This window comes from Balaenoptera physalus (assembly GCF_965194825.1).
Source record: "Balaenoptera physalus genome assembly, chromosome: 14".
NCBI lineage: Eukaryota > Metazoa > Chordata > Mammalia > Artiodactyla > Balaenopteridae > Balaenoptera > Balaenoptera physalus.
In genome coordinates this window covers 1,549,525-1,568,112 of record NC_138893.1, presented here as the reverse complement: position 1 = coordinate 1,568,112, position 18,588 = coordinate 1,549,525, and the positions used below count along the sequence as shown (strand labels likewise).

The 18,588-nt window shown below is 38.9% G+C and overlaps 1 long non-coding RNA gene across 1 annotated transcript in view; it reads right to left on the bottom strand.

Moving 5' to 3' along the window:
* The window catches only part of LOC309643168, a 385,106-nt gene extending 366,935 nt beyond the window's left edge, over positions 1-18,171 (bottom strand). The window contains exon 1 of the long non-coding RNA XR_014253602.1: positions 16,924-18,171. This is a non-coding gene — a long non-coding RNA (uncharacterized lncRNA). The remainder of the gene's footprint in view (positions 1-16,923) is intronic.
* Positions 18,172-18,588: the final 417 nt, after the last annotated feature.

Below are 18,588 nucleotides of genomic sequence, written 5' to 3'. Positions count from 1 at the left end.
TGAGCTACCTGCTCAGCTTAAGGTCCCAATTACAGACTTTGCTGGAACAGTATGAATTCTCAATTGTAGAAAAACAAGCTCTATGTATCAGTTGTAGGTTTGCAGCACACAAGTGAGGAGTTGCCAGTACAATGTTTTGCCAAGATACAGGGTTGAATATGCTTTTTTGACTATTGTTGCTGGCACCTAGATACCATTGCCAGCTACTCTACCTTTCTTTTGGTCTTTATGACTAGGAATTAGCAACTGTGGAAGAATAAACTTCAAATGGTGTGCTTTTGGATGAGGACTTGTATCAAGAGAATCACATGTCTATTTTGTTACAAAAGCTTTCACTTGCTCAACAAATATTTATTAAGAATGTTTTACATGACACTTGGGCTACGATGGGGACCTTACTTAAAAGCAGTGTGTTCAGACTCCAGATGCATGAGCTCCAGGTAAATTTTACATGTCAGTGACTTTTCTCCCTGACTATATTTTAGACTTGAGGGCACAGCCCATCCCTCATTCTTTATATTTCTCGCAGAACCTGGCACAGTGAGTGGAAGAAACTTCAGAATATTTGTTCCTATGAGTTAGGATCATATTCTATTTCGTTTGGGACTCTGCAGGTACTTGATTATTGTTAAATGAGTGGATATTTATTGTGTAATTGATTTCTTCAGTTCTTTTTTCTTGGTAAAACAACATCCAGTTCCCCACCCAAAGAGAAATACTCAAATGCTTGAGGAAGTCCAGTTTAGCTTGTTTCAGAAGTACTTTTCTCTGAAAAGTTGGGGGCTAAGCTGAATTCCTCTCATGGAGCAACACTATCCTGCTCTTCTCAAAATCAGTGACCTTATAATGGAGGCCAAGGGGAAAGTGTGTTTTTCTCTATGACATATTTAGCACAGCCTTATTAGAAATGAAGCACATTATGGAATTTTCTTTCAGTCTTCTGAGATGTTGGTCAGGAACCCATCATGACTGAGTTGTGCAGTATTTATGAAATTGTCAACTCAAGGATCACATCTGCTCATTTTTTTTTTCACTCTGAAATTACTTCACTTAACAGAGGGGGTGAATTTGGCTGTTCTGTCATGGATTTAAATGGGCTGCACCTCATTAGTGTTGCCAGCATTTATTTAATAAAATCAAATCAGAATAGCATTTAATTTAGTTTTAATAGGATAGTTAATGTATGTTAACTAAATATCAATTGATTATTAAAGTGAAGAGTGCTGAGGTGTAACAAATATGTGAGATATAAATCTTGTTGCTATGCCATTAACTCAGAATTACATAAGCAATAAATGTCTAATTACACTCAGTAGTGATGAGTTGTAAGTATTTATCGAGATTCAGTAAGATCAATGTTATAGACTTGTGGTAAAGGCCACAGCTGAATTAACTCCTTCATTCCTATTTTCATCAGTCTCTGCCATCTTTTATTTTATCGGGTGCTGAACTGGAGGAGTGGTGGTGAAGGGAGGCAGGTGATCCAAGCACAGCACATTAGATCATTCCAGACTGGTCAATAACAAGAATACAAGGATGACCATTTTCTGATGGGCTGGGATTCCAGAACTTTGAGTAAGGGAATCATTGATTTCTAAGGTTCTTTTTTTTTTTTTAATTAATTAATTAATTAATTTATTTTTAGCTGTGTTGGGTCTTTGTTGCTGCATGCGGGCTTTCTCTAGTTGTGGCGAGCGGGGGCTACTCTTTGTTGCAGTGTGCGGGCTTCTCATTGTGGTGGCTTCTCTTGTTGCGGAGCACGGGCTGTAGGCATGCAGGCTTCAGTAGTTGTGGCATGCGGGCTCAGTAGTTGTGGCTCGCGGGCTCTAGAGCGCAGGCTCAGTAGCTGTGGCACACAGTTTAGTTGCTCCGTGGCACGTGGGATCTTCCCGGACCAGGCTCTAACCCGTGTCCCCTGCATTGGCAGGCGGATTCTTAACCACTGTGTCACCAGGGAAGTCCTAAGTTTCTCTTCTTGAAGATAAGTTTGGAGATTCAGCATGATATGGCAATATAGTCAGACCATTGGAGTAACATAAGGTGAAAAATGAGCCCAGAATCAATCCCATCTTAGGGGAAGAACAGAAGATCACTTACACATTGGGAGTCTAGGAGTCATTACTATTGCAAAAATATCTATCCTACTTCTCTCTCACACTGAAAATCATTATGCAGTTATTCCTTTGGGTTCAAGGTAGTATTACTTCTTTGAGTCCTGGATTATACAGGATGGCCAAAAAGTCTGGAAACATAGGTAATAACACAAGATAAATGGATAATTGTTATAAAAAGACAGAATATGTTCAATGACATTACATAATGTGCTAACTTTGCTGTCCCTTGTTAAAGAGCCGTACCTCAATGCATTGTGCAAAACTGCAAGAAACACAATTTATTAATTCAGCACTTCTATCTCTGTACATGCATATGTGTGATATATTGCCTTATTTGTGTCTCTGATTTGCACTGAATAAACCTGTTTCTTTATTGTGACCCAGAAGAAGTAACCAAGTGGGTTCAATCTGTAAAAAAGTAATTTATCTGTGTCACTAGATTTTATGGTCACTCTGCATTTTAAGCTAGTAATATACAGCTTTCCAACACCGTGTGGAAAACTAATCAAATTATTTACTTGGGCATAATGTCATGGAGAGACACTGGCTTTGGAATGAGACACACCTGAATTTGAGGTCTGTGTTATGTTCCTAGTCATATAAGCTTCTGCAAATTACTTAACCTCTCTGGGCATAATAATATTGACCCCTCAGTGTTATTGGGGGGATTGAATGCAATGTATAAAAAGTGCTCAGCATAAAGTTTCCTACATTGTCTGAGACAGATGTTACTCTCCTTTATTCTTCCTTTTTCTCTCCTACCCCTTTCCCTACCTCCCATCCTATTTCACTGCTTTTAATGCACTAACATTATCTCCACTTCTTTCTCTTAGAGGGGAGCACAGAATGCTAATTTTCACATGGGTGTAGGGCTTAGTACTATAGAAGCCAGAGGCGGGAAGTGGAGGAAAGGCACAGAATCATAGAATGAGAAGGGGACAGAATACTGGGAACATAATTGCTGTTTACATTTTTACCCTGGGCCAATCTTGGCCTAGCTCAGCCTCCCAAGGGACTCCAGCTTTGGAGGTTGCAGGCAACAGGTTGCTCTGTTGACAGAGGTTAAGTATATCTCAGAGCAGCTGCTTTCTTTACTGGACTCCCCTGGGGGCAAAGCCACTGCCTGCAATTGTGCATTCCTGGGCTAGGCAGCATTGAGAAGGAGACATCAGAACCTGCATGCAGGGTAAAGCATTGGTCTCTGGGTTTATAGAGTTGTTTGTGCATCATTAATTTATTCATTCATTCAGTTATCAATCTGCAACATTCCCTTGAAGCTTCCCTTGTTTCAGGACCTCTGCTAATCTCTGTGGGTAGAGAGGTGATACAGAGAGGCTCTCTTTGTACTTAGGAAACCTGTGCCTGTTACAATATTTTCCAAAGGAAAGAAATCATTCAAATTCTCACCTGCAAAGTCAAACTTGGTGAATAAGAAATTTGACTTTTTCTTAGAAAATTTAGTATCAGAAACTATGGGCATATATTTGACCCCCTCCCCTTTTGTTTATTTCTCTCCTTGTTAGTGAGACTTGGGTATAGGAATCCAATGATGGAAGAAGGTCTAATTATCCAGGCTCTTTTCTTTTGTCTAGTTTCGTGGTTTCCTCTGCTAGTTATAATCTCCACCAAAAGTTGAGCAAGAGAAGAAGAATTAATTAGGTAAATTTCAATTTATTCCTTCTGTCAACAAGCAACTATTTTCTAAGTCTCCTACTATGGACTCGGTGTTCTTCTAAGCTCTACAGGGAATATAAAGAGACAGGAAATATTCCCTGCCTTCATGGGGTTTTCTCAGTCTAAAATGAATTTCTCAGAAAGAAACAAAATTCACTTGTATGAAAAGATAGAAACCAATTGTGTACTAAGCTTTGTGGTTCTAACTAATATGAGACCAGAGATTTTTTGTTTTTCAGAGTTCAAGGCAAATGTTTAATGAATCATGTTCAAACACAAGATAGTAAAGAAGCACAGTGCACTAGGTTCTTCAGGTAAAATACTGAAGGAAGGAAAAGAAGGAAGAAATAACTAAGTTCAAGGAATATCACGTTCTTTTTTTTAAAAATTAACCATCGAAACAAATCTCTGAGACAGGCATTATCCCCATTTAATCTATGTAAAAACAAAGACACAGAAAGGAGGTAGTCATATTTCTCAATCGCTCTATCATCACATAGCAACTGAGTACTGAAGTGTGAATTTGATTCTGAGACAAATTGGTTTCAGAGCTTTCTCCCATACAGCATAAAGGGACACCAAATGGGGCCTGTACCAGGTCTTGACAGATGGGTAGTGTCTGCCTCAGTGTGCAGGAGGAGGGCAAACATTTCAAGAAGCACTAGCCATTTGGAGGACAGTGAGGAGGCTGATGAGACCAACATGAACTGGGGATAATGGAAGAAAATATTTTATTTAAAATTAGCTGTATTCCCTGGCACTTTTTCAGGAGAATCATTGATCTTCTTTATATAGTATCCTTTTGTATGGGATACATAAATACATTTCTTTTTTTAAAAAAATTTATTAATTTAATTTAATTTTATTTTTTATACAGCAGGTTCTTATTAGTCATCCATTTTATACACATCAGTGTATACATGTCAATCCCAATCACCCAATTCATCACACCACCACCCCTACCCCCTGCCGCTTTCCCCCCTTGGTGTCCATACGTTTGTTCTTTACATCTGTCTCTCAATTTCTGCCCTGCAAACAGGTTCATCTGTACCAATTTTCTAGGTTCCACATATATGCATTAATATATGATATCTGTTTTTCTCTTTCTGACTTACTTCACTCTGTATGATGGTCTCTAGATACATCCACGTCTCTACAAATGACTCAATTTCGTTCCTTTTCATGGCTGAGTAATATTGCATTGTATATATGTACCACATCTTCTTTATCCATTCATCTGTCGATGGGCATTTAGGTTGCTTCCATGACCTGGCTATTGTAAATAGTGCTGCAATGAACATTGGGGTGCATGTGTCTTTTTGAATTATGGTTTTCTCTGGGTATACGCCCAGTAGTGGGATTGCTGGGTTGTATGGTAGTTGTATTTTTAGTTTTTTAAGGAACCGCCATACTGTCCTCCATAGTGGCTGTATCAGTTTACATTGTCACCAACAGTGCAAGAGGGTTCCCTTTTCTCCACACCCTCTCCAGCATTTGTTGTTTGTAGATTTTCTGATGATGCCCATTCTAACTGGTGTGAGGTGATACCTCATTGTAGTTTTGATTTGCATTTCTCTAATAGTTAGTGATGTTGAGCAGCTTTTCATGTGCTTCTGGGCAATCTGTATGTCTTCTTTGCAGAAATGTCTATTTAGGTCTTCTGCCCATTTTTGGATTGGGTTGTTTGTTTTTTTAATATTGAGGTGCATGAGCTGTTTATATATTTTGGAGATTAATCCTTTGTCCGTTGATTCGTTTGCAAATATTTTCTCCCATTCTGAGGGTTGTCTTTTCATCTTGTTTATGGTTTCCTTTGCTGTGCAAAAGCTTTTCAGTTTCATTAGGTCCCATTTGTTTCTATTTCCATTACTCTAGGAGGTGGATCAAAACAGATCTTGCTGTGATTTATGTCAAAGAGTGTTCTTCCTATGTTTTCCTCTAAGAGTTTCATAGTGTCCGGTCTTACATTTACATCTCTAATCCATTTTGAGTGTATTTTTGTGTATGGTGTTAGGGAGTGTTCTAATTTCATTCTTTTACATGTAGCTGTCCAGTTTTCCCAGCACCACTTATTGAAGAGACTGTCTTTTCTCCATTGTATATCCTTGCCTCCTCTGTCATAGATTAGTTGATCATAGGTGCGTGGGTTTATCTCTGGGCTTTCTATCTTGTTCCATTGATCTATGTTTCTGTTTTTGTGCCAGTACCATATTGTCTTGATTACTGTAGCTTTGTAGTATAGTCTGAAGCCAGGGAATCTGATTCCTCCAGCTCCGTTTTTTTCCCTCAAGACTGCTTTGTCTATTCGGGGTCTTTTGCGTCTCCACACAAATTTTATGACTTTTTGTTCTAGTTCTGTAAACAATGCCGTTGGTAATTTGATAGGTATTGCAATTGAATCTGTAGATTGATTTGGGTAGTACAGTCATTTTCACAATATTGATTCTTCCAATCCAAGAACATGGTATATCTCTGCATCTGTTGGTATCATCTTTAATTTCTTTCGTCAGTGTCTTATAGTTTTCTGCATACAGGTCTTTTGTCTCCCTAGGTAGGTTTATTCCTAGGTATTTTATTCTTTGTGTTGCAATGGTAAATGAGAGTGTTTCCTTAATTTCTCTTTCAGATTTTTCATCATTAGTATATAGGAATGCAAGAGATTTCTGCGCATTAATTTTGTATCCTGCAACTTTACCAAATTCATTGATTAGCTCTAGTAGTTTTCTGGTGGCATCTTTAGGATTCTCTATCTATAATATCATGTCATCTGCAAACGGTGACAGTTCTACTTCTTCTTCTCCAATTTGTATTCCTTTTATTTCTTTTTCTTCTCTGATTGCCATGGTAGGACTTCCAAAACTATGTTGAAAAATAGCAGTGAGAGTGGACATCCTTGTCTTGTTCCTGATCTCAGAGGAAATGCTTTCAGTTTTTCACCATTGAGAATGATGTTTGCTGTGGGTTTGTTGTATATGGCCTTTATTATGTTGAGGTAGGTTCCCTCTATGCCCACTTTCTGGAGAGTTTTTATCATAAATGGGTGTTGAATTTTGTCAAAAGCTTTTTCTGCATCTATTGAGATGATCATACGGTTTTTCTTCTTCAATTTGTTAATATGGTGTATCACATTGATTGATTTGCATATATTGAAGAATCCTTGCATCCCTGGGATAAATCCCACTTGATCATGGTGTATGATCCTTTTAATGTGCTGTTGGATTCCCTTTGCTAGTATTTTGTTGAGGATTTTTGCATCCATAGTCATCAGTGATATTGGTCTGTAATTTTCTTTTTTTGTAGTATCTTTGTCTGGTTTTGGTATCAGGGTGATGGTGGCCTCATAGAATGAGTTTGGGAGTGTTCCTTCCTCTGCAGTTTTTTGGAAGAGTTTGAGAAGGATGGGGGTTAGCTCTTCTCTAAATGTTTGATAGAATTCACCTGTGAAGCCATGTGGTCCTGGACTTGTGTTTGTTGCAAGATTTTTAATCACAGTTTAAATTTCATTCCTTGTGATTGGTCTGCTCATATTTTCTATTTCTTCCTGGTTCAGTCTTGGAAGGTTATACCTTTCTAAGAATTTGTCCATTTCTTCCAGGTTGTCCATTTTATTGGCATAGAGTTGCTTGTAGTAGTCTCTTAGGATGCTTAGTATTTCTGCGGTGTCTGTTGTAACTTCTCCTTTTTCATTTCTAATTTTATTGATTTGAGTCCTCTCCCTCTTTTTCTTGATGAGTCTGGCTAATGGTTTATCAATTTTGTTTATCTTCTCAAAGTACCAGTTTTTAGTTTTATTGATCTTTGCTATTGTTTTTTTTTTGTTTCTATTTCATTTATTTCTGCTCTGATCTTTATGATTTCTTTCCTTCTGCTAACTTTGGGTTTTGTTTATTCTTCTTTCTCTACTTCCTTTAGGTGTAAGGTTAGATTGTTTATTTGAGATTTTTCTTGTTTCTTGAGGTAGGCTTGTATAGCTATAAACTTCCCTCTTAGAACTGCTTTTGCTGTATCCCATAGGTTTTGGGTCATCGTATTTTCATTGTCACTTGTCTCTAGGTATTTGATTTCCTCTTTGATTTCTTCAGTGAACTCTTGGTTATTTAGTTACGTATTGTTTAGTCTCCAGGAGTTTGCGTTTTTTATGTGTTTTTCCCCATAATTGATTTCTAATCTCATAACATTGTGGTCAGAAAAGATGCTTGATATGATTTCAATTTTCTTAAATTTACTGAGGCTTGATTTGTGACCCAAGATGTGATGTATCCTGGAGAATGTTCCATGCGCACTTGAGAAGAAAGTGTAATCTGCTGTTTTTGGATAGAATGTCCTGTAAATATCAATTAAATCTATCTGGTCTATTGTGTCATTTAAAGTTTGTGTTTCCTTATTAATTTTCTGTTTGGATGATCTGTCCATTGGTGTAAGTGGGGTGTTCAAGTCCCCCACTATTATTGTGTTACTGTCGATTTCCTCTTTTATAGCTGTTAGCAGTTGCCTCATGTATTGAGGTGCTCCTATGTTGAGTGCATATATATTTATAATTGTTATATCTTCTTCTTGGATTGATCCCTTGATCATTATGTAGTGTCCTTCCTTGTGTCTTGTAACATTCTTTATTTTAAAGGCTATTTTATCTGATATGAGGATTGCTACTCCAGCTTCCTTTTGATTTCCATTTGCATGGAATACCTTTTTCCATCCCCTCACTTTCAGTCTGTATGTGTTCCTAGGTCTGAAGTGGGTCTCTTGTAGACAGCATATATATGGGTCTTGTTTTTGTATTCATTCAGCAAGTCTGTGTCTTTTGGTTGGGGCATTTAATCCAGTCACGTTTAAGGTAATTATCGATGTGTATGTTCCTATGACCATTTTCTTAATTGTTTTGGGTTTGTTTTTGTAGGTCCTTTTCTTCTCTTGTGTTTCCCACTTAGAGAAGTTCCTTTAGCATTTGTTGTAGAGCTGGTTTGGTGGTGCTGAATTCTCTTGGCTTTTGCTTGTCTGTAAAGCTTTTGATTTCTCCATCGAATCTGAATGAGATCCTTGCCGGGTAGAGTAATCTTGGTTGTAGGTTCTTCCTTTTCATCACTTTAAGTATATCATGCCACTCCCTTCTGGCTTGTAGAGTTTCTGCTGAGAAATCAGCTGTTAACCTTATGGGAGTTCCCTTGTATGTTATTTGTCATTTTTCCCTTGCTGCTTTCAATAATTTTTCTTTGTCTTTAATTTTTGCCCGTTTGATTACTATGTGTCTTGGCATGTTTCTCCTCGGGTTTATCCTGTATGGGACTTGCTGCGCTTCCTGGACTTGGGTGGCTATTTCCTTTCCCATGTTAGGGAAGTTTTCGACTATAATCTCTTCATATATTTTCTCGGGTCCTTTCTCTCTCTCTTCTCCTTCTGGGACCCCTATAATGTGAATGTTGTTGCATTTAATGTTGTCCCAGAGGTCTCTTAGGCTGTCTTCATTTCTTTTCATTCTTTTTTCTTTATTCTGTTCCACAGCCGTGAATTCCACCATTCTGTCTTCCAGGTCACTTATCTGTTCTTCTGCCTCAGTCATTCTGCTACTGATTCCTTCTAGTGTAGTTTTCATTTCAGTTATTGTATTGTTCATCTCTGTTTGTTTGTTCTTTAATTCTTCTAGGTCTTTGTTAAACATTTCTTGCATCGTCTCGATCTTTGCCTCCATTTTCTTTGCGAGGTCCTATATCATCTTCACTATCATTATTCTGAATTCTTTTTCTGGAAGGTTGCCCATCCCCACTTCATTTAGTTGTTTTTCTGGGGTTTTATCTTGTTCCTTCATCTGGTACATAGCCCTCTGCCTTTTAATCTTGTCTATCTCTCTGTGAATGTGGTTTTTGTTCCACAGGCTGCAGAACTGTAGTTCTTCTTGCTTCTGCTGTCTGCCCTCTGGTGGATGAGGCCAGTGCAAGTTTCCTGATGGGAGGGACTGGTGGTGGGTAGAGCTGGCTGTTGCTCTGGTGGTTAGAGCTCAGTAAAACTTTAATCTGCTTGACTGCTGATGGGTGGGGCTGGGTTCCCTCCCTATTGGTCGTTTGGCCTGAGGTGACCCAACACTGGAGCCTACCCGGGCTCTTTGGTGGGGCTAATGGTGGACTCTGATAGGGCTCACGCCAAGGAGTACTTCCCAGAACTTCTGCTGCCAGTGTCCTTGTCCTCATGGTGAGACAGAGCCACCACCCACCTCTGCAGGAGACCCTCCAACACTAGCAGGTAGGTCTGGTTCAGTCTCCTATGGGGTCACTGCTCCTTCCCCTGGGTCCCAAAGTGCACACTACTTTGTGTGTGCCCTCCAAGAGTGGAGTCTCTGTTTCCCCAAGTCCTGTCCAAGTCCTGCAATCAAATCCTGCTAGCCTTCAAAGTCTGATTCTCTAGGAATTCCTCCTCCCCTTGCCAGAACCCCAGGTTGGGAAGCCTGACGTGGGGCTCAGAACCTTCACTTCAGTGGGTGGACTTCTGTGGTGTAAGTGTTCTCCAGTTTGTGAGTCACCCACCCAGCAGTTATGGGATTTGATTTTATTGTGATTGCACCCCTCCTACCATCTCATTGTGGCTTCTCCTTTGTCTTTGGATGTGGGGTATCTTTTTTGGTGAGTTCCAGTGTCTTCCTGTCAATGACTGTTCAGCAGTTAGTTGTGATTCCAGTGTTCTCGCAGGAGGGAGTGAGAGCACGTCCTTCTATTCCGCCATCTTGAACCAATGCATAAGTACATTTCTATTGCTACTCCACTTGGTGAATGCTACACAGAGTGACCCAAGTGAGAAGTAGCTCAATGGTATACTGACACCTGCAGTTTGGAATATTTTGTGATTTATGTGACTCAGGAACGAACAAATGCTTTCTGGGAACTGTGGATCTTTGAAAGTGAAGGGGTAGGGATTTTCCTGGTGCTCCAGTGGCTAAGACTCCACGCTCCCAATGCAGGGGGCCCGGGTTTGATCCCTGGTCAGGGAACTAGATCCCACATGCCACAACTAAGAGTTCGCCTGCTGCAACTAAAGATCCTGCATGCTACAACTAAAGATCCTGCATGCTGCAACTGAAAGATCCCGCATGCCACAAGAGAAAGATCCCACATGCCACAACTAAAGATCCTGCACGCCACAACGAAGATCCCGCATGCCGCAACTAAGACCTGGCGCAGCCAAATAAATAAATAAATAAATATTGTTTTAAAAAAGTGAAGGGTAGTTTAACAATCAACCAAGAAGATATATAAATCATGAGCCTACTACTCCTAATGACCCTAGCCTCAAAATAGATAAAACAAACTTTGAGAGAATTACAAAGAGAGCCTAATCCAAAATCATAGTGGGAGCTTCTAATATATTTCTCTCAGAAACTGATATGTCAAGAAGAGAAAAGAAAATTAGTAAAAATGTAGAAGATTTGCAAGACGTAACTTAAAATCTCGATCTAATGGTAGATATGGAATCTTGTTCCCAACAGACCAAGAATGCACTCTTTTAAAGCACCCATTGAACATTTATAAAAATTGATAACATCCTAGGTCATGAGAAGAATCTCAACAAGTTCCAGAGAATCTTTTCATATGGTCCATATTATCTTATCACAGCTAAATAATTAAATTAGAAAACAACAATAAAAAGACACTTGAAAACAACAACAGCTGTCATACCTTTAGGGGAGAAATATACTTCTGAAAAACTCAAGTGTGAAGGAGGACAAATATAAAAATTAAAATCTATTTAATACTGAATTAAAAAAATAGAACTACATTTGAAAATGTAGCTAAAAGCAGTACACTGCAGAAAATTTGTCGTCTGTAAATTCACTTCTATGTCAATAAAAAGTGAATTGGCTTTTTCATGAAACTTGAAAAATTCTATTTTTCATGAGAAAGTCAGAAAATAATCAAGAATAGTCAATAGCTAAAACTGTTCTCCAATAAGAACAAAGAGTACAGACTTATGCTACCTAACATCCAGGTTAGTTATAAAGTCATAGTAATTAATGTAAGGTATGGTTGTATTTGTGCATGGACAAATAGAGCATCAGAACAGAACAGAGAGCTGAGGAATGAAACAAGCGTATATGGGCCCTAGGTATATAATGGAGGAGGAAAAAAATCAGATAAATCAGAGAGATGGGATAATAAATAACTGTTGCATTGGAAAAACTGGTTTCATATAAAAAAAGTAAAATTAGATCACTACCTCACATCGTACATAAAAACAATCTCTCAATGGATTAATAACTATAATCTGAAAAAAAATTTTTTTAAATTAGAAGAAAATATTAGAGAATATTTTATGATCTCAGGGTAGGGAATGATTTCTCAAACAAGACAGCAAAAACTTAAGTTGAAACAAAAAGAGTATTAAACTTGACTACACAAATTTTTAGAAAGTCACAGTAAAATTAAAATATGAGTGACAAAGTAGAAGGAACAAATGTACTGTATTTTAACACATATGACAGATAAAAGATTATCATCCAGAATTACCTATATTACCTATAAATACAAAACAATTTAAAAGAAAATCATCAAAGAATATAAGCAGTCAATTTTCTGAGAGGAAATCTGAATTACCAAAATAAAAAAGAAAATGGCACACACACAAATGAGTACAAATCTGGGAAAATCTGATTATGACGGATGGATGTATCAATGTCAGTATCCTGGATGTGACCTTATACTATAGTTTTGCAGAATATGACCACAGGGAAAAGTGTGCAAAATGTACAAGGGATCCCTTCATAATACTTCGTACAACTGCAAATGAATCTACAATTTTCTCAATAAAAATTTTCAATTAAAAATATGAAAAGAAAAATAAATAAATAAATAAATAAATATGAAAAGATACTTCTTCTCACTGGTAACCAAAGAAATTCAATTTTTAAGCAAGATGCTGTTTTACACACAGAAAATTGGTAAAAATTAAGAATCGTGACCATAACCAGTATTGGCAAGGAAGTGATTATTTAGAGAAAAGGGAATTCTAGTATTTTGTTTGTGGGAGTGTATTTGGAGAGCAATTTTGCAATAGCTCTTAAAATTGAAAGTGTGCATACTCAACAAATTCACTGTAGGTGTATATCCTGGATGTATTCTTTTATATGTGCCCAAGGGGACATGTACAAGGATGTTATTGCAGTTGGTAATAATAAAAAATTCAAAACAACTCAAATGTCCATGAATAGAAGAATAGACAAATAAACTGTGGTATACAGTGGAATACTAGACAACAATTAAAATGAATGAACTAGATCTTTATGTATCAACATGCATAGCTCTTCAAGGCATAATGCTGACTGAGAAAATCAAACTGCAGAGTGTTACATACACTATGAAACCATTCACTGTAAGTTTAAAACACACAAAACAATATTCTATATTTTTATCAAATCATATGTAACAAGATATTAAAATAAGACTCTGTTTCCCAGTTTAGACTGGGACCCCAAGGCAAAAGGCAGACATGCTCTCACATTTTAAAAAGAGGCACTGGTCTTCCCTGATGGCGCAGTGGTTAAGAATCCGCCTGCCAATGCAGGGAACACGGGTTCGAGCCCTGGTCCAGGAAGATCCCACAAGCTGTGAAGCAACTAAGCCCGTGCGTCACAACTACTGAGCCTGCACTCTAGAGCCCACGAGCCACAACTACTGAGCCCGTGTGCCACAACTACTGAAGCTCACGCGCCTAGAACCCATGCCCCGCAACAAGAGAAGCCACTGCAATGAAGAGTAACCCCCGTGCGCCACAACTAGAAAAAGCCCGCGTGCAGCAACAAAGACCCAACGCAGCCAAAAATAAAGAAATAAAAAATAAATTAATTAAAAAATAATAACAAACTTATGAAATGATTCTCAACCCAGTCTAAATAATTTTTTTTAATTGTAAAACTATAATGTGATACAATTTTTCATTTATCATATAGGCAAAGATCAAAAAGTTTGGTAACATGCTATTGGCCAAAGTCTAGGAAAAAGGCATGCTCATACACTGCTAATGGAAGTGTAAACTGTTACTACCTCTTTGAAGAGTTATTTGAAAATGTCTAGTGACAATTAAAGTGCCTCTAATGTCCTCTGATCTAGAAATCCAACTTTCAGGACTTACTCTTCATTAGATTGAAGTAACAGAGGTACAAGAGTACTCATTGCAGTATTGTTTTGAATATCGAGAAGTTAAAGACTGGTTATATAATGTACACTATAGTATGCAAGAGAACATTATATACCAAAAAAAAGTAAAACAAATCAGTGTGTAAAACACACTAAAGTTTGTTAAAGGTATACATGTGTGCTGTACACTTCTGGAACAAGGTAAATGGCCGTTACCTCTCAGAACAGGAACTGGGCAACTGGAGAAGACAGACTTATTGTACTTTCACCATATGCACCTTTTGAATTTTCTACCATGTGCCTGATTTACTGATCCAAAAATATAAGTGATTTTTAACAAGTCAAAGTAGATACGACAAAAGCACAGGCAAACTGATTAGAAAAGATCAAGAAAATTAAGGCTTTAGAGGTGTCATCATGAGTCTCTGAGGTGAACTCGAAAACTAAACAAGTCAACACTTAGGTGGAACTGGTTTGAACTCTTCTGCAAAATCACTTGAAATCCACCAGATGGCACAAGAAAATACAGTGTGAACAAGACTGGAGAGGTTGGTGGAGGTAATAAACTGGGGGTGGTGAGAAATGGACTAACCAGAACAGAGGTTCACTCCAGATTGAGTCTTGATGCATTAAATTCCAGCCTAGCCACGGTCCTTGGGGGCATGATATTGTCACTTGCCAGATAGGTGATGCTAGGGAATCACCAAGCAGTGTTGTCGATTAGAAACATGGAATCATCTATTTATCATAGTCTCTGCATGAATGGCTTATTAAACATTCACTTCTTCAGTGTAGAATTCTTTTCTTTCTTTTTTTCTTCCTCCTTATTCCATACTTAAGGCCTTATGAAAAGAGGTATTTGTTTCTTGGTAAGCCATGTTTCTTTAATTAAAGGAGGAGGGTTGGGAGAGGTCTGTTGGAAAAGGAGAAACCTCTGGTTTCACAATATGCACTATTTATGAGGGTGCTTTGCTGTTGAAACCTATTAGAGGCCAGCCCGGCCCAATTTGCCTCTTGCCCTCCCAGGAGACAATTACCGTCCTGCATAACAATTTGAAGCAAATATCGGATGTGGTCGAAAGAACAGTTGTGGCCCTCTCTCCGGCAACCGTTTCTGCTTAGATTTCTTAATTGTTTCCACCACTTCCTTTCCTCGCCTTGTGGCCTTCTGGGTTCTGCAGGATCCTAAGTTTTAACAAAAGCCTCCCATCCCCTCTGGAATTCACATGTGCTAGCAGACACTTCCGGGACCCCGGAGACACACGTGGCACCTTAGAGTGGTGCTTTCAGCTACCACGTTCTTCCACTGCGCATGCACCTGGAAGTCTTTGCGATGCCATGACTTCTTCTTGACCAGTGCGAAGAAGGTACAGCTGGTCCAGGCCGGCCTTGCCTCCCCGTCAGCACAGCTTTCCCTCCTTCCATGCCTGGAGTGCTGGTTTGTTCTTAGTTCGTGATGGCAGGGTCTTTGCCAGTTGCTTTCTCCTCTCACCTTTTTCAGGTTTGTCTCAGGTGTTGCCTTGGGGAGAATTTGCCAGGTAAAACCAGACATCAAAGAAAGGAACTGGACAGGACGATTTTTTAAGGTGCAGTTTTCACACTGAATTACCCAGGTAGGGAGATGTTTGGGGGACACCTAGGGTTACTACACTGGATAATCCACTATTTTATTTCCACTAAAATGAGAGACCAGCCCTGCTAGCCATACTGCTTCTGACCTGCCGGCAAGATGCTGGAATTGAAGGAGGTGGGGCAGCCTGGACCAGGTATTAGTGTGCAGGTCTAGGAATCACAGGAGTCTAACCTCAGCACTGTGACCTCCGTTAAGGAATACATTTACTACCCTGAGCCTTAGTGTCCTCACCTCCGCAATGATAGTGTTAGTCAAGCCCACCTCAAAGAACTTGTGAAGAGGAATACAATTAAGTAATTTATTTAAAGAATCTCAAGGTTTTAAATGTTATGCATATATGGGATATCAAAACAGCAACTACAACCACAGTGGACTAAATAGCTTATGTTTGAGAGATATGTTGGTAAAAAGTTATGGCTGTGATGGGAGCTATGAAATATTTAGATGGTGAATTTGGCTGGATGTGAGACCAACAGAGCCTGAATAGCTTGACACAGTTAAGGCCATCTGCTGGACAATAGGAAGTCACTATTGTTCCCTCCGACCTGGGCTCAATGCACGGAAAGCTCCTTCTGCCAGAAGTAAAGAACTGGTTGCCTTTTAGGCCATTGAGACCTTTTAGTTAAAATATCATGCCAAATGTTGATAGAGGCATTGCATCAGTGTTCCTTGCCAAAGAATGACAAACCAAAATCAAATACTTGTATTTCCCTAATTGTGTCTTAAACAATTCTGAGCATCTGCCAGTTCTGTATCCTGATTATTTTTCTTCCAATGGATTTACAAAGGTAGTTATTAACAAGTCTGGAATTGCACACATAGCTCTCTCCAAACCGCTTCTTCTGCGAGAATCACCATCTATGCAAACCATCTCCCTATGCTCTTCCACAGTCTGTGGCAGAATTTTGTTTTTTTCAAGAGCACCCTCACCTTTAGTGCTATAGTCATATGCTACCTTATATATTTAAGCAGTGGTCTGTAGAGTATAAAGAACTTTCATAGAGAGTTTCCACTAACCCATACAAAGCACTCTGCAATATAGATATTACCTCTCTTTTACAGATGAAAAAACAGGCTCAAAGGGATTTGCTGATTTGCCCAAAATTGTAGGTTGTAAATTCAATTCCATTCCTCCTTTAGCAACACCACAGAGTAAGTCCCAACAGTCCCAGAAACATAGGCACTTCATCATGTTGAATGGGAGAGATGACACTTTGCATCTGTCATTTAGCATTTAGTCATGATGCATTTGCTGCTCTATACAAGCTCTTCCAAAAATGTATTGGAATGGGTAGCCCCAAAGACTCTGCAAAACAAAAGTCTTCCCTGTCCAAATATGTTTGAAAAATGCTGCATATTATATCCCCTGTTATCCCACTATGTGCACATTAGTGTTTTTTTGTTTTTAATTTTTATTTATTTATTTATTTATTTATGGCTGTGTTGGGTCTTCGTTTCTGTGCAAGGGCTTTCTCCAGTTGTGGCAAGCGGGGGCCCCTCTTCATCGCGGTGCGCGGGCCTCTCACTCTCGCGGCCTCTCTTGTTGCGGAGCACAGGCTCCAGACGTGCAGGCTCAGCAACTGTGGCTCACGGGCCTAGTCACTCTGCGACATGTGGGATCTTCCCAGACCGGGGTTCGAACCCGTGTCCCCTGCATTGGCAGGCAGATTCTCAACCACTGCGCCACCAGGGAAGCCCCACATTAGTGTTTTAAAGGCCTTGGGAAGTCCGTTTTACCTTGTTTGACCCCATATTTCTTAAGGCTATTAGTTGTGCGTAGACTTCTTTATATAACATCTATTAAAATCCTGCAGAATTACTGTGCTATGCATAGAATACACTGTGCTATGCATGGAATGATTTGAGGGAAGTTGAGAGAGTCAGAGAAGGTAATAAGATGGGATATAAGTAGTCAAGAAAAACTCTGAGAAAAAAGGGATAGCCTGGTTGAAGGATTCAAGTAGGAGACTGTGGGCTTGGTGCTGCATGCCTGTGTGCCCTGCCTCTTATAGCTGCTCACACAGGTAGTTACCCTGTACCTCTCGGCCTCAATTTCCCCATCCTTGAATTGAAGGGTTTGCCTGGGAGATCTCTGAAGTTGTTTCTTGCCGTAATGATTAGTTGTTTTTTTCCCCAAGAGATACTGAAACTAACTCCATGAACATTTTTATTTCTAACTTTTTACTTTGAGCTTCCTTGAAACCTACAGAAAAGTTGTAAAAATGGTGCACAAGGAATTTCCACATAATCTTTCCCCAGATTCAGCCATTGTTTACATTTTCCCCCATTTGCTTTATTGTTCTCTCTCTCTCACTCTTTCTCTCATATTCTTCTTTCTGAACTATTTGAGAGTAAGTTGGAGACATCATGCCCCTTTACCCTTAAATACTCCAGGTTACATTCTTTTATACATGTACAGTACAGTTATTAAAATCAGGTACTTAACATTGATAAATACAATTATCTACTTCACAGCCAATAATCAAATTTTGTCAATTCTCCCAATAATGTCTTTACACCTATTCTTTTGTCCCTGGACTCTGCTACCTTATTATAGTGGGCAAGGTTAAGTTTACATTGAAATCATTTATCCACCTAAAATGAAATAAATGGATTGTCTTATTTCCCCTTTTCTCTTGTTCCAGAACTAGATAAAGGGTGGAAGAGCCAGAGAGGAGAAGAGTGGAAACTGAAAAGTGTGAAGAAATAAACTTTGCAAGGCAAAAATAGACAAATGGTACCTAATCAAACTTAAAAGCTTTCGCACAGCAAAGAAGACCATCAACAAAATGAAAAGACAACCTACAGAAATGGGAGAAAATATCTGCAAATGATGGAACCAACAAGGGGTTAATATCCAAAATATACAAACAGCTCGCACAATTTAATATTGAAAAAACAAACAACCCAATTAAAAAATGGGCAGAAAACCTAATAGGCATTTTTCCAAAGAAGACATACAGATGGCCAACAGGCAAACAAAAAGATGCTCAACATCGCTGATTATTAGAGAAATGCAAATCAAAACCACAGTGAGGTATTGCCTCACACT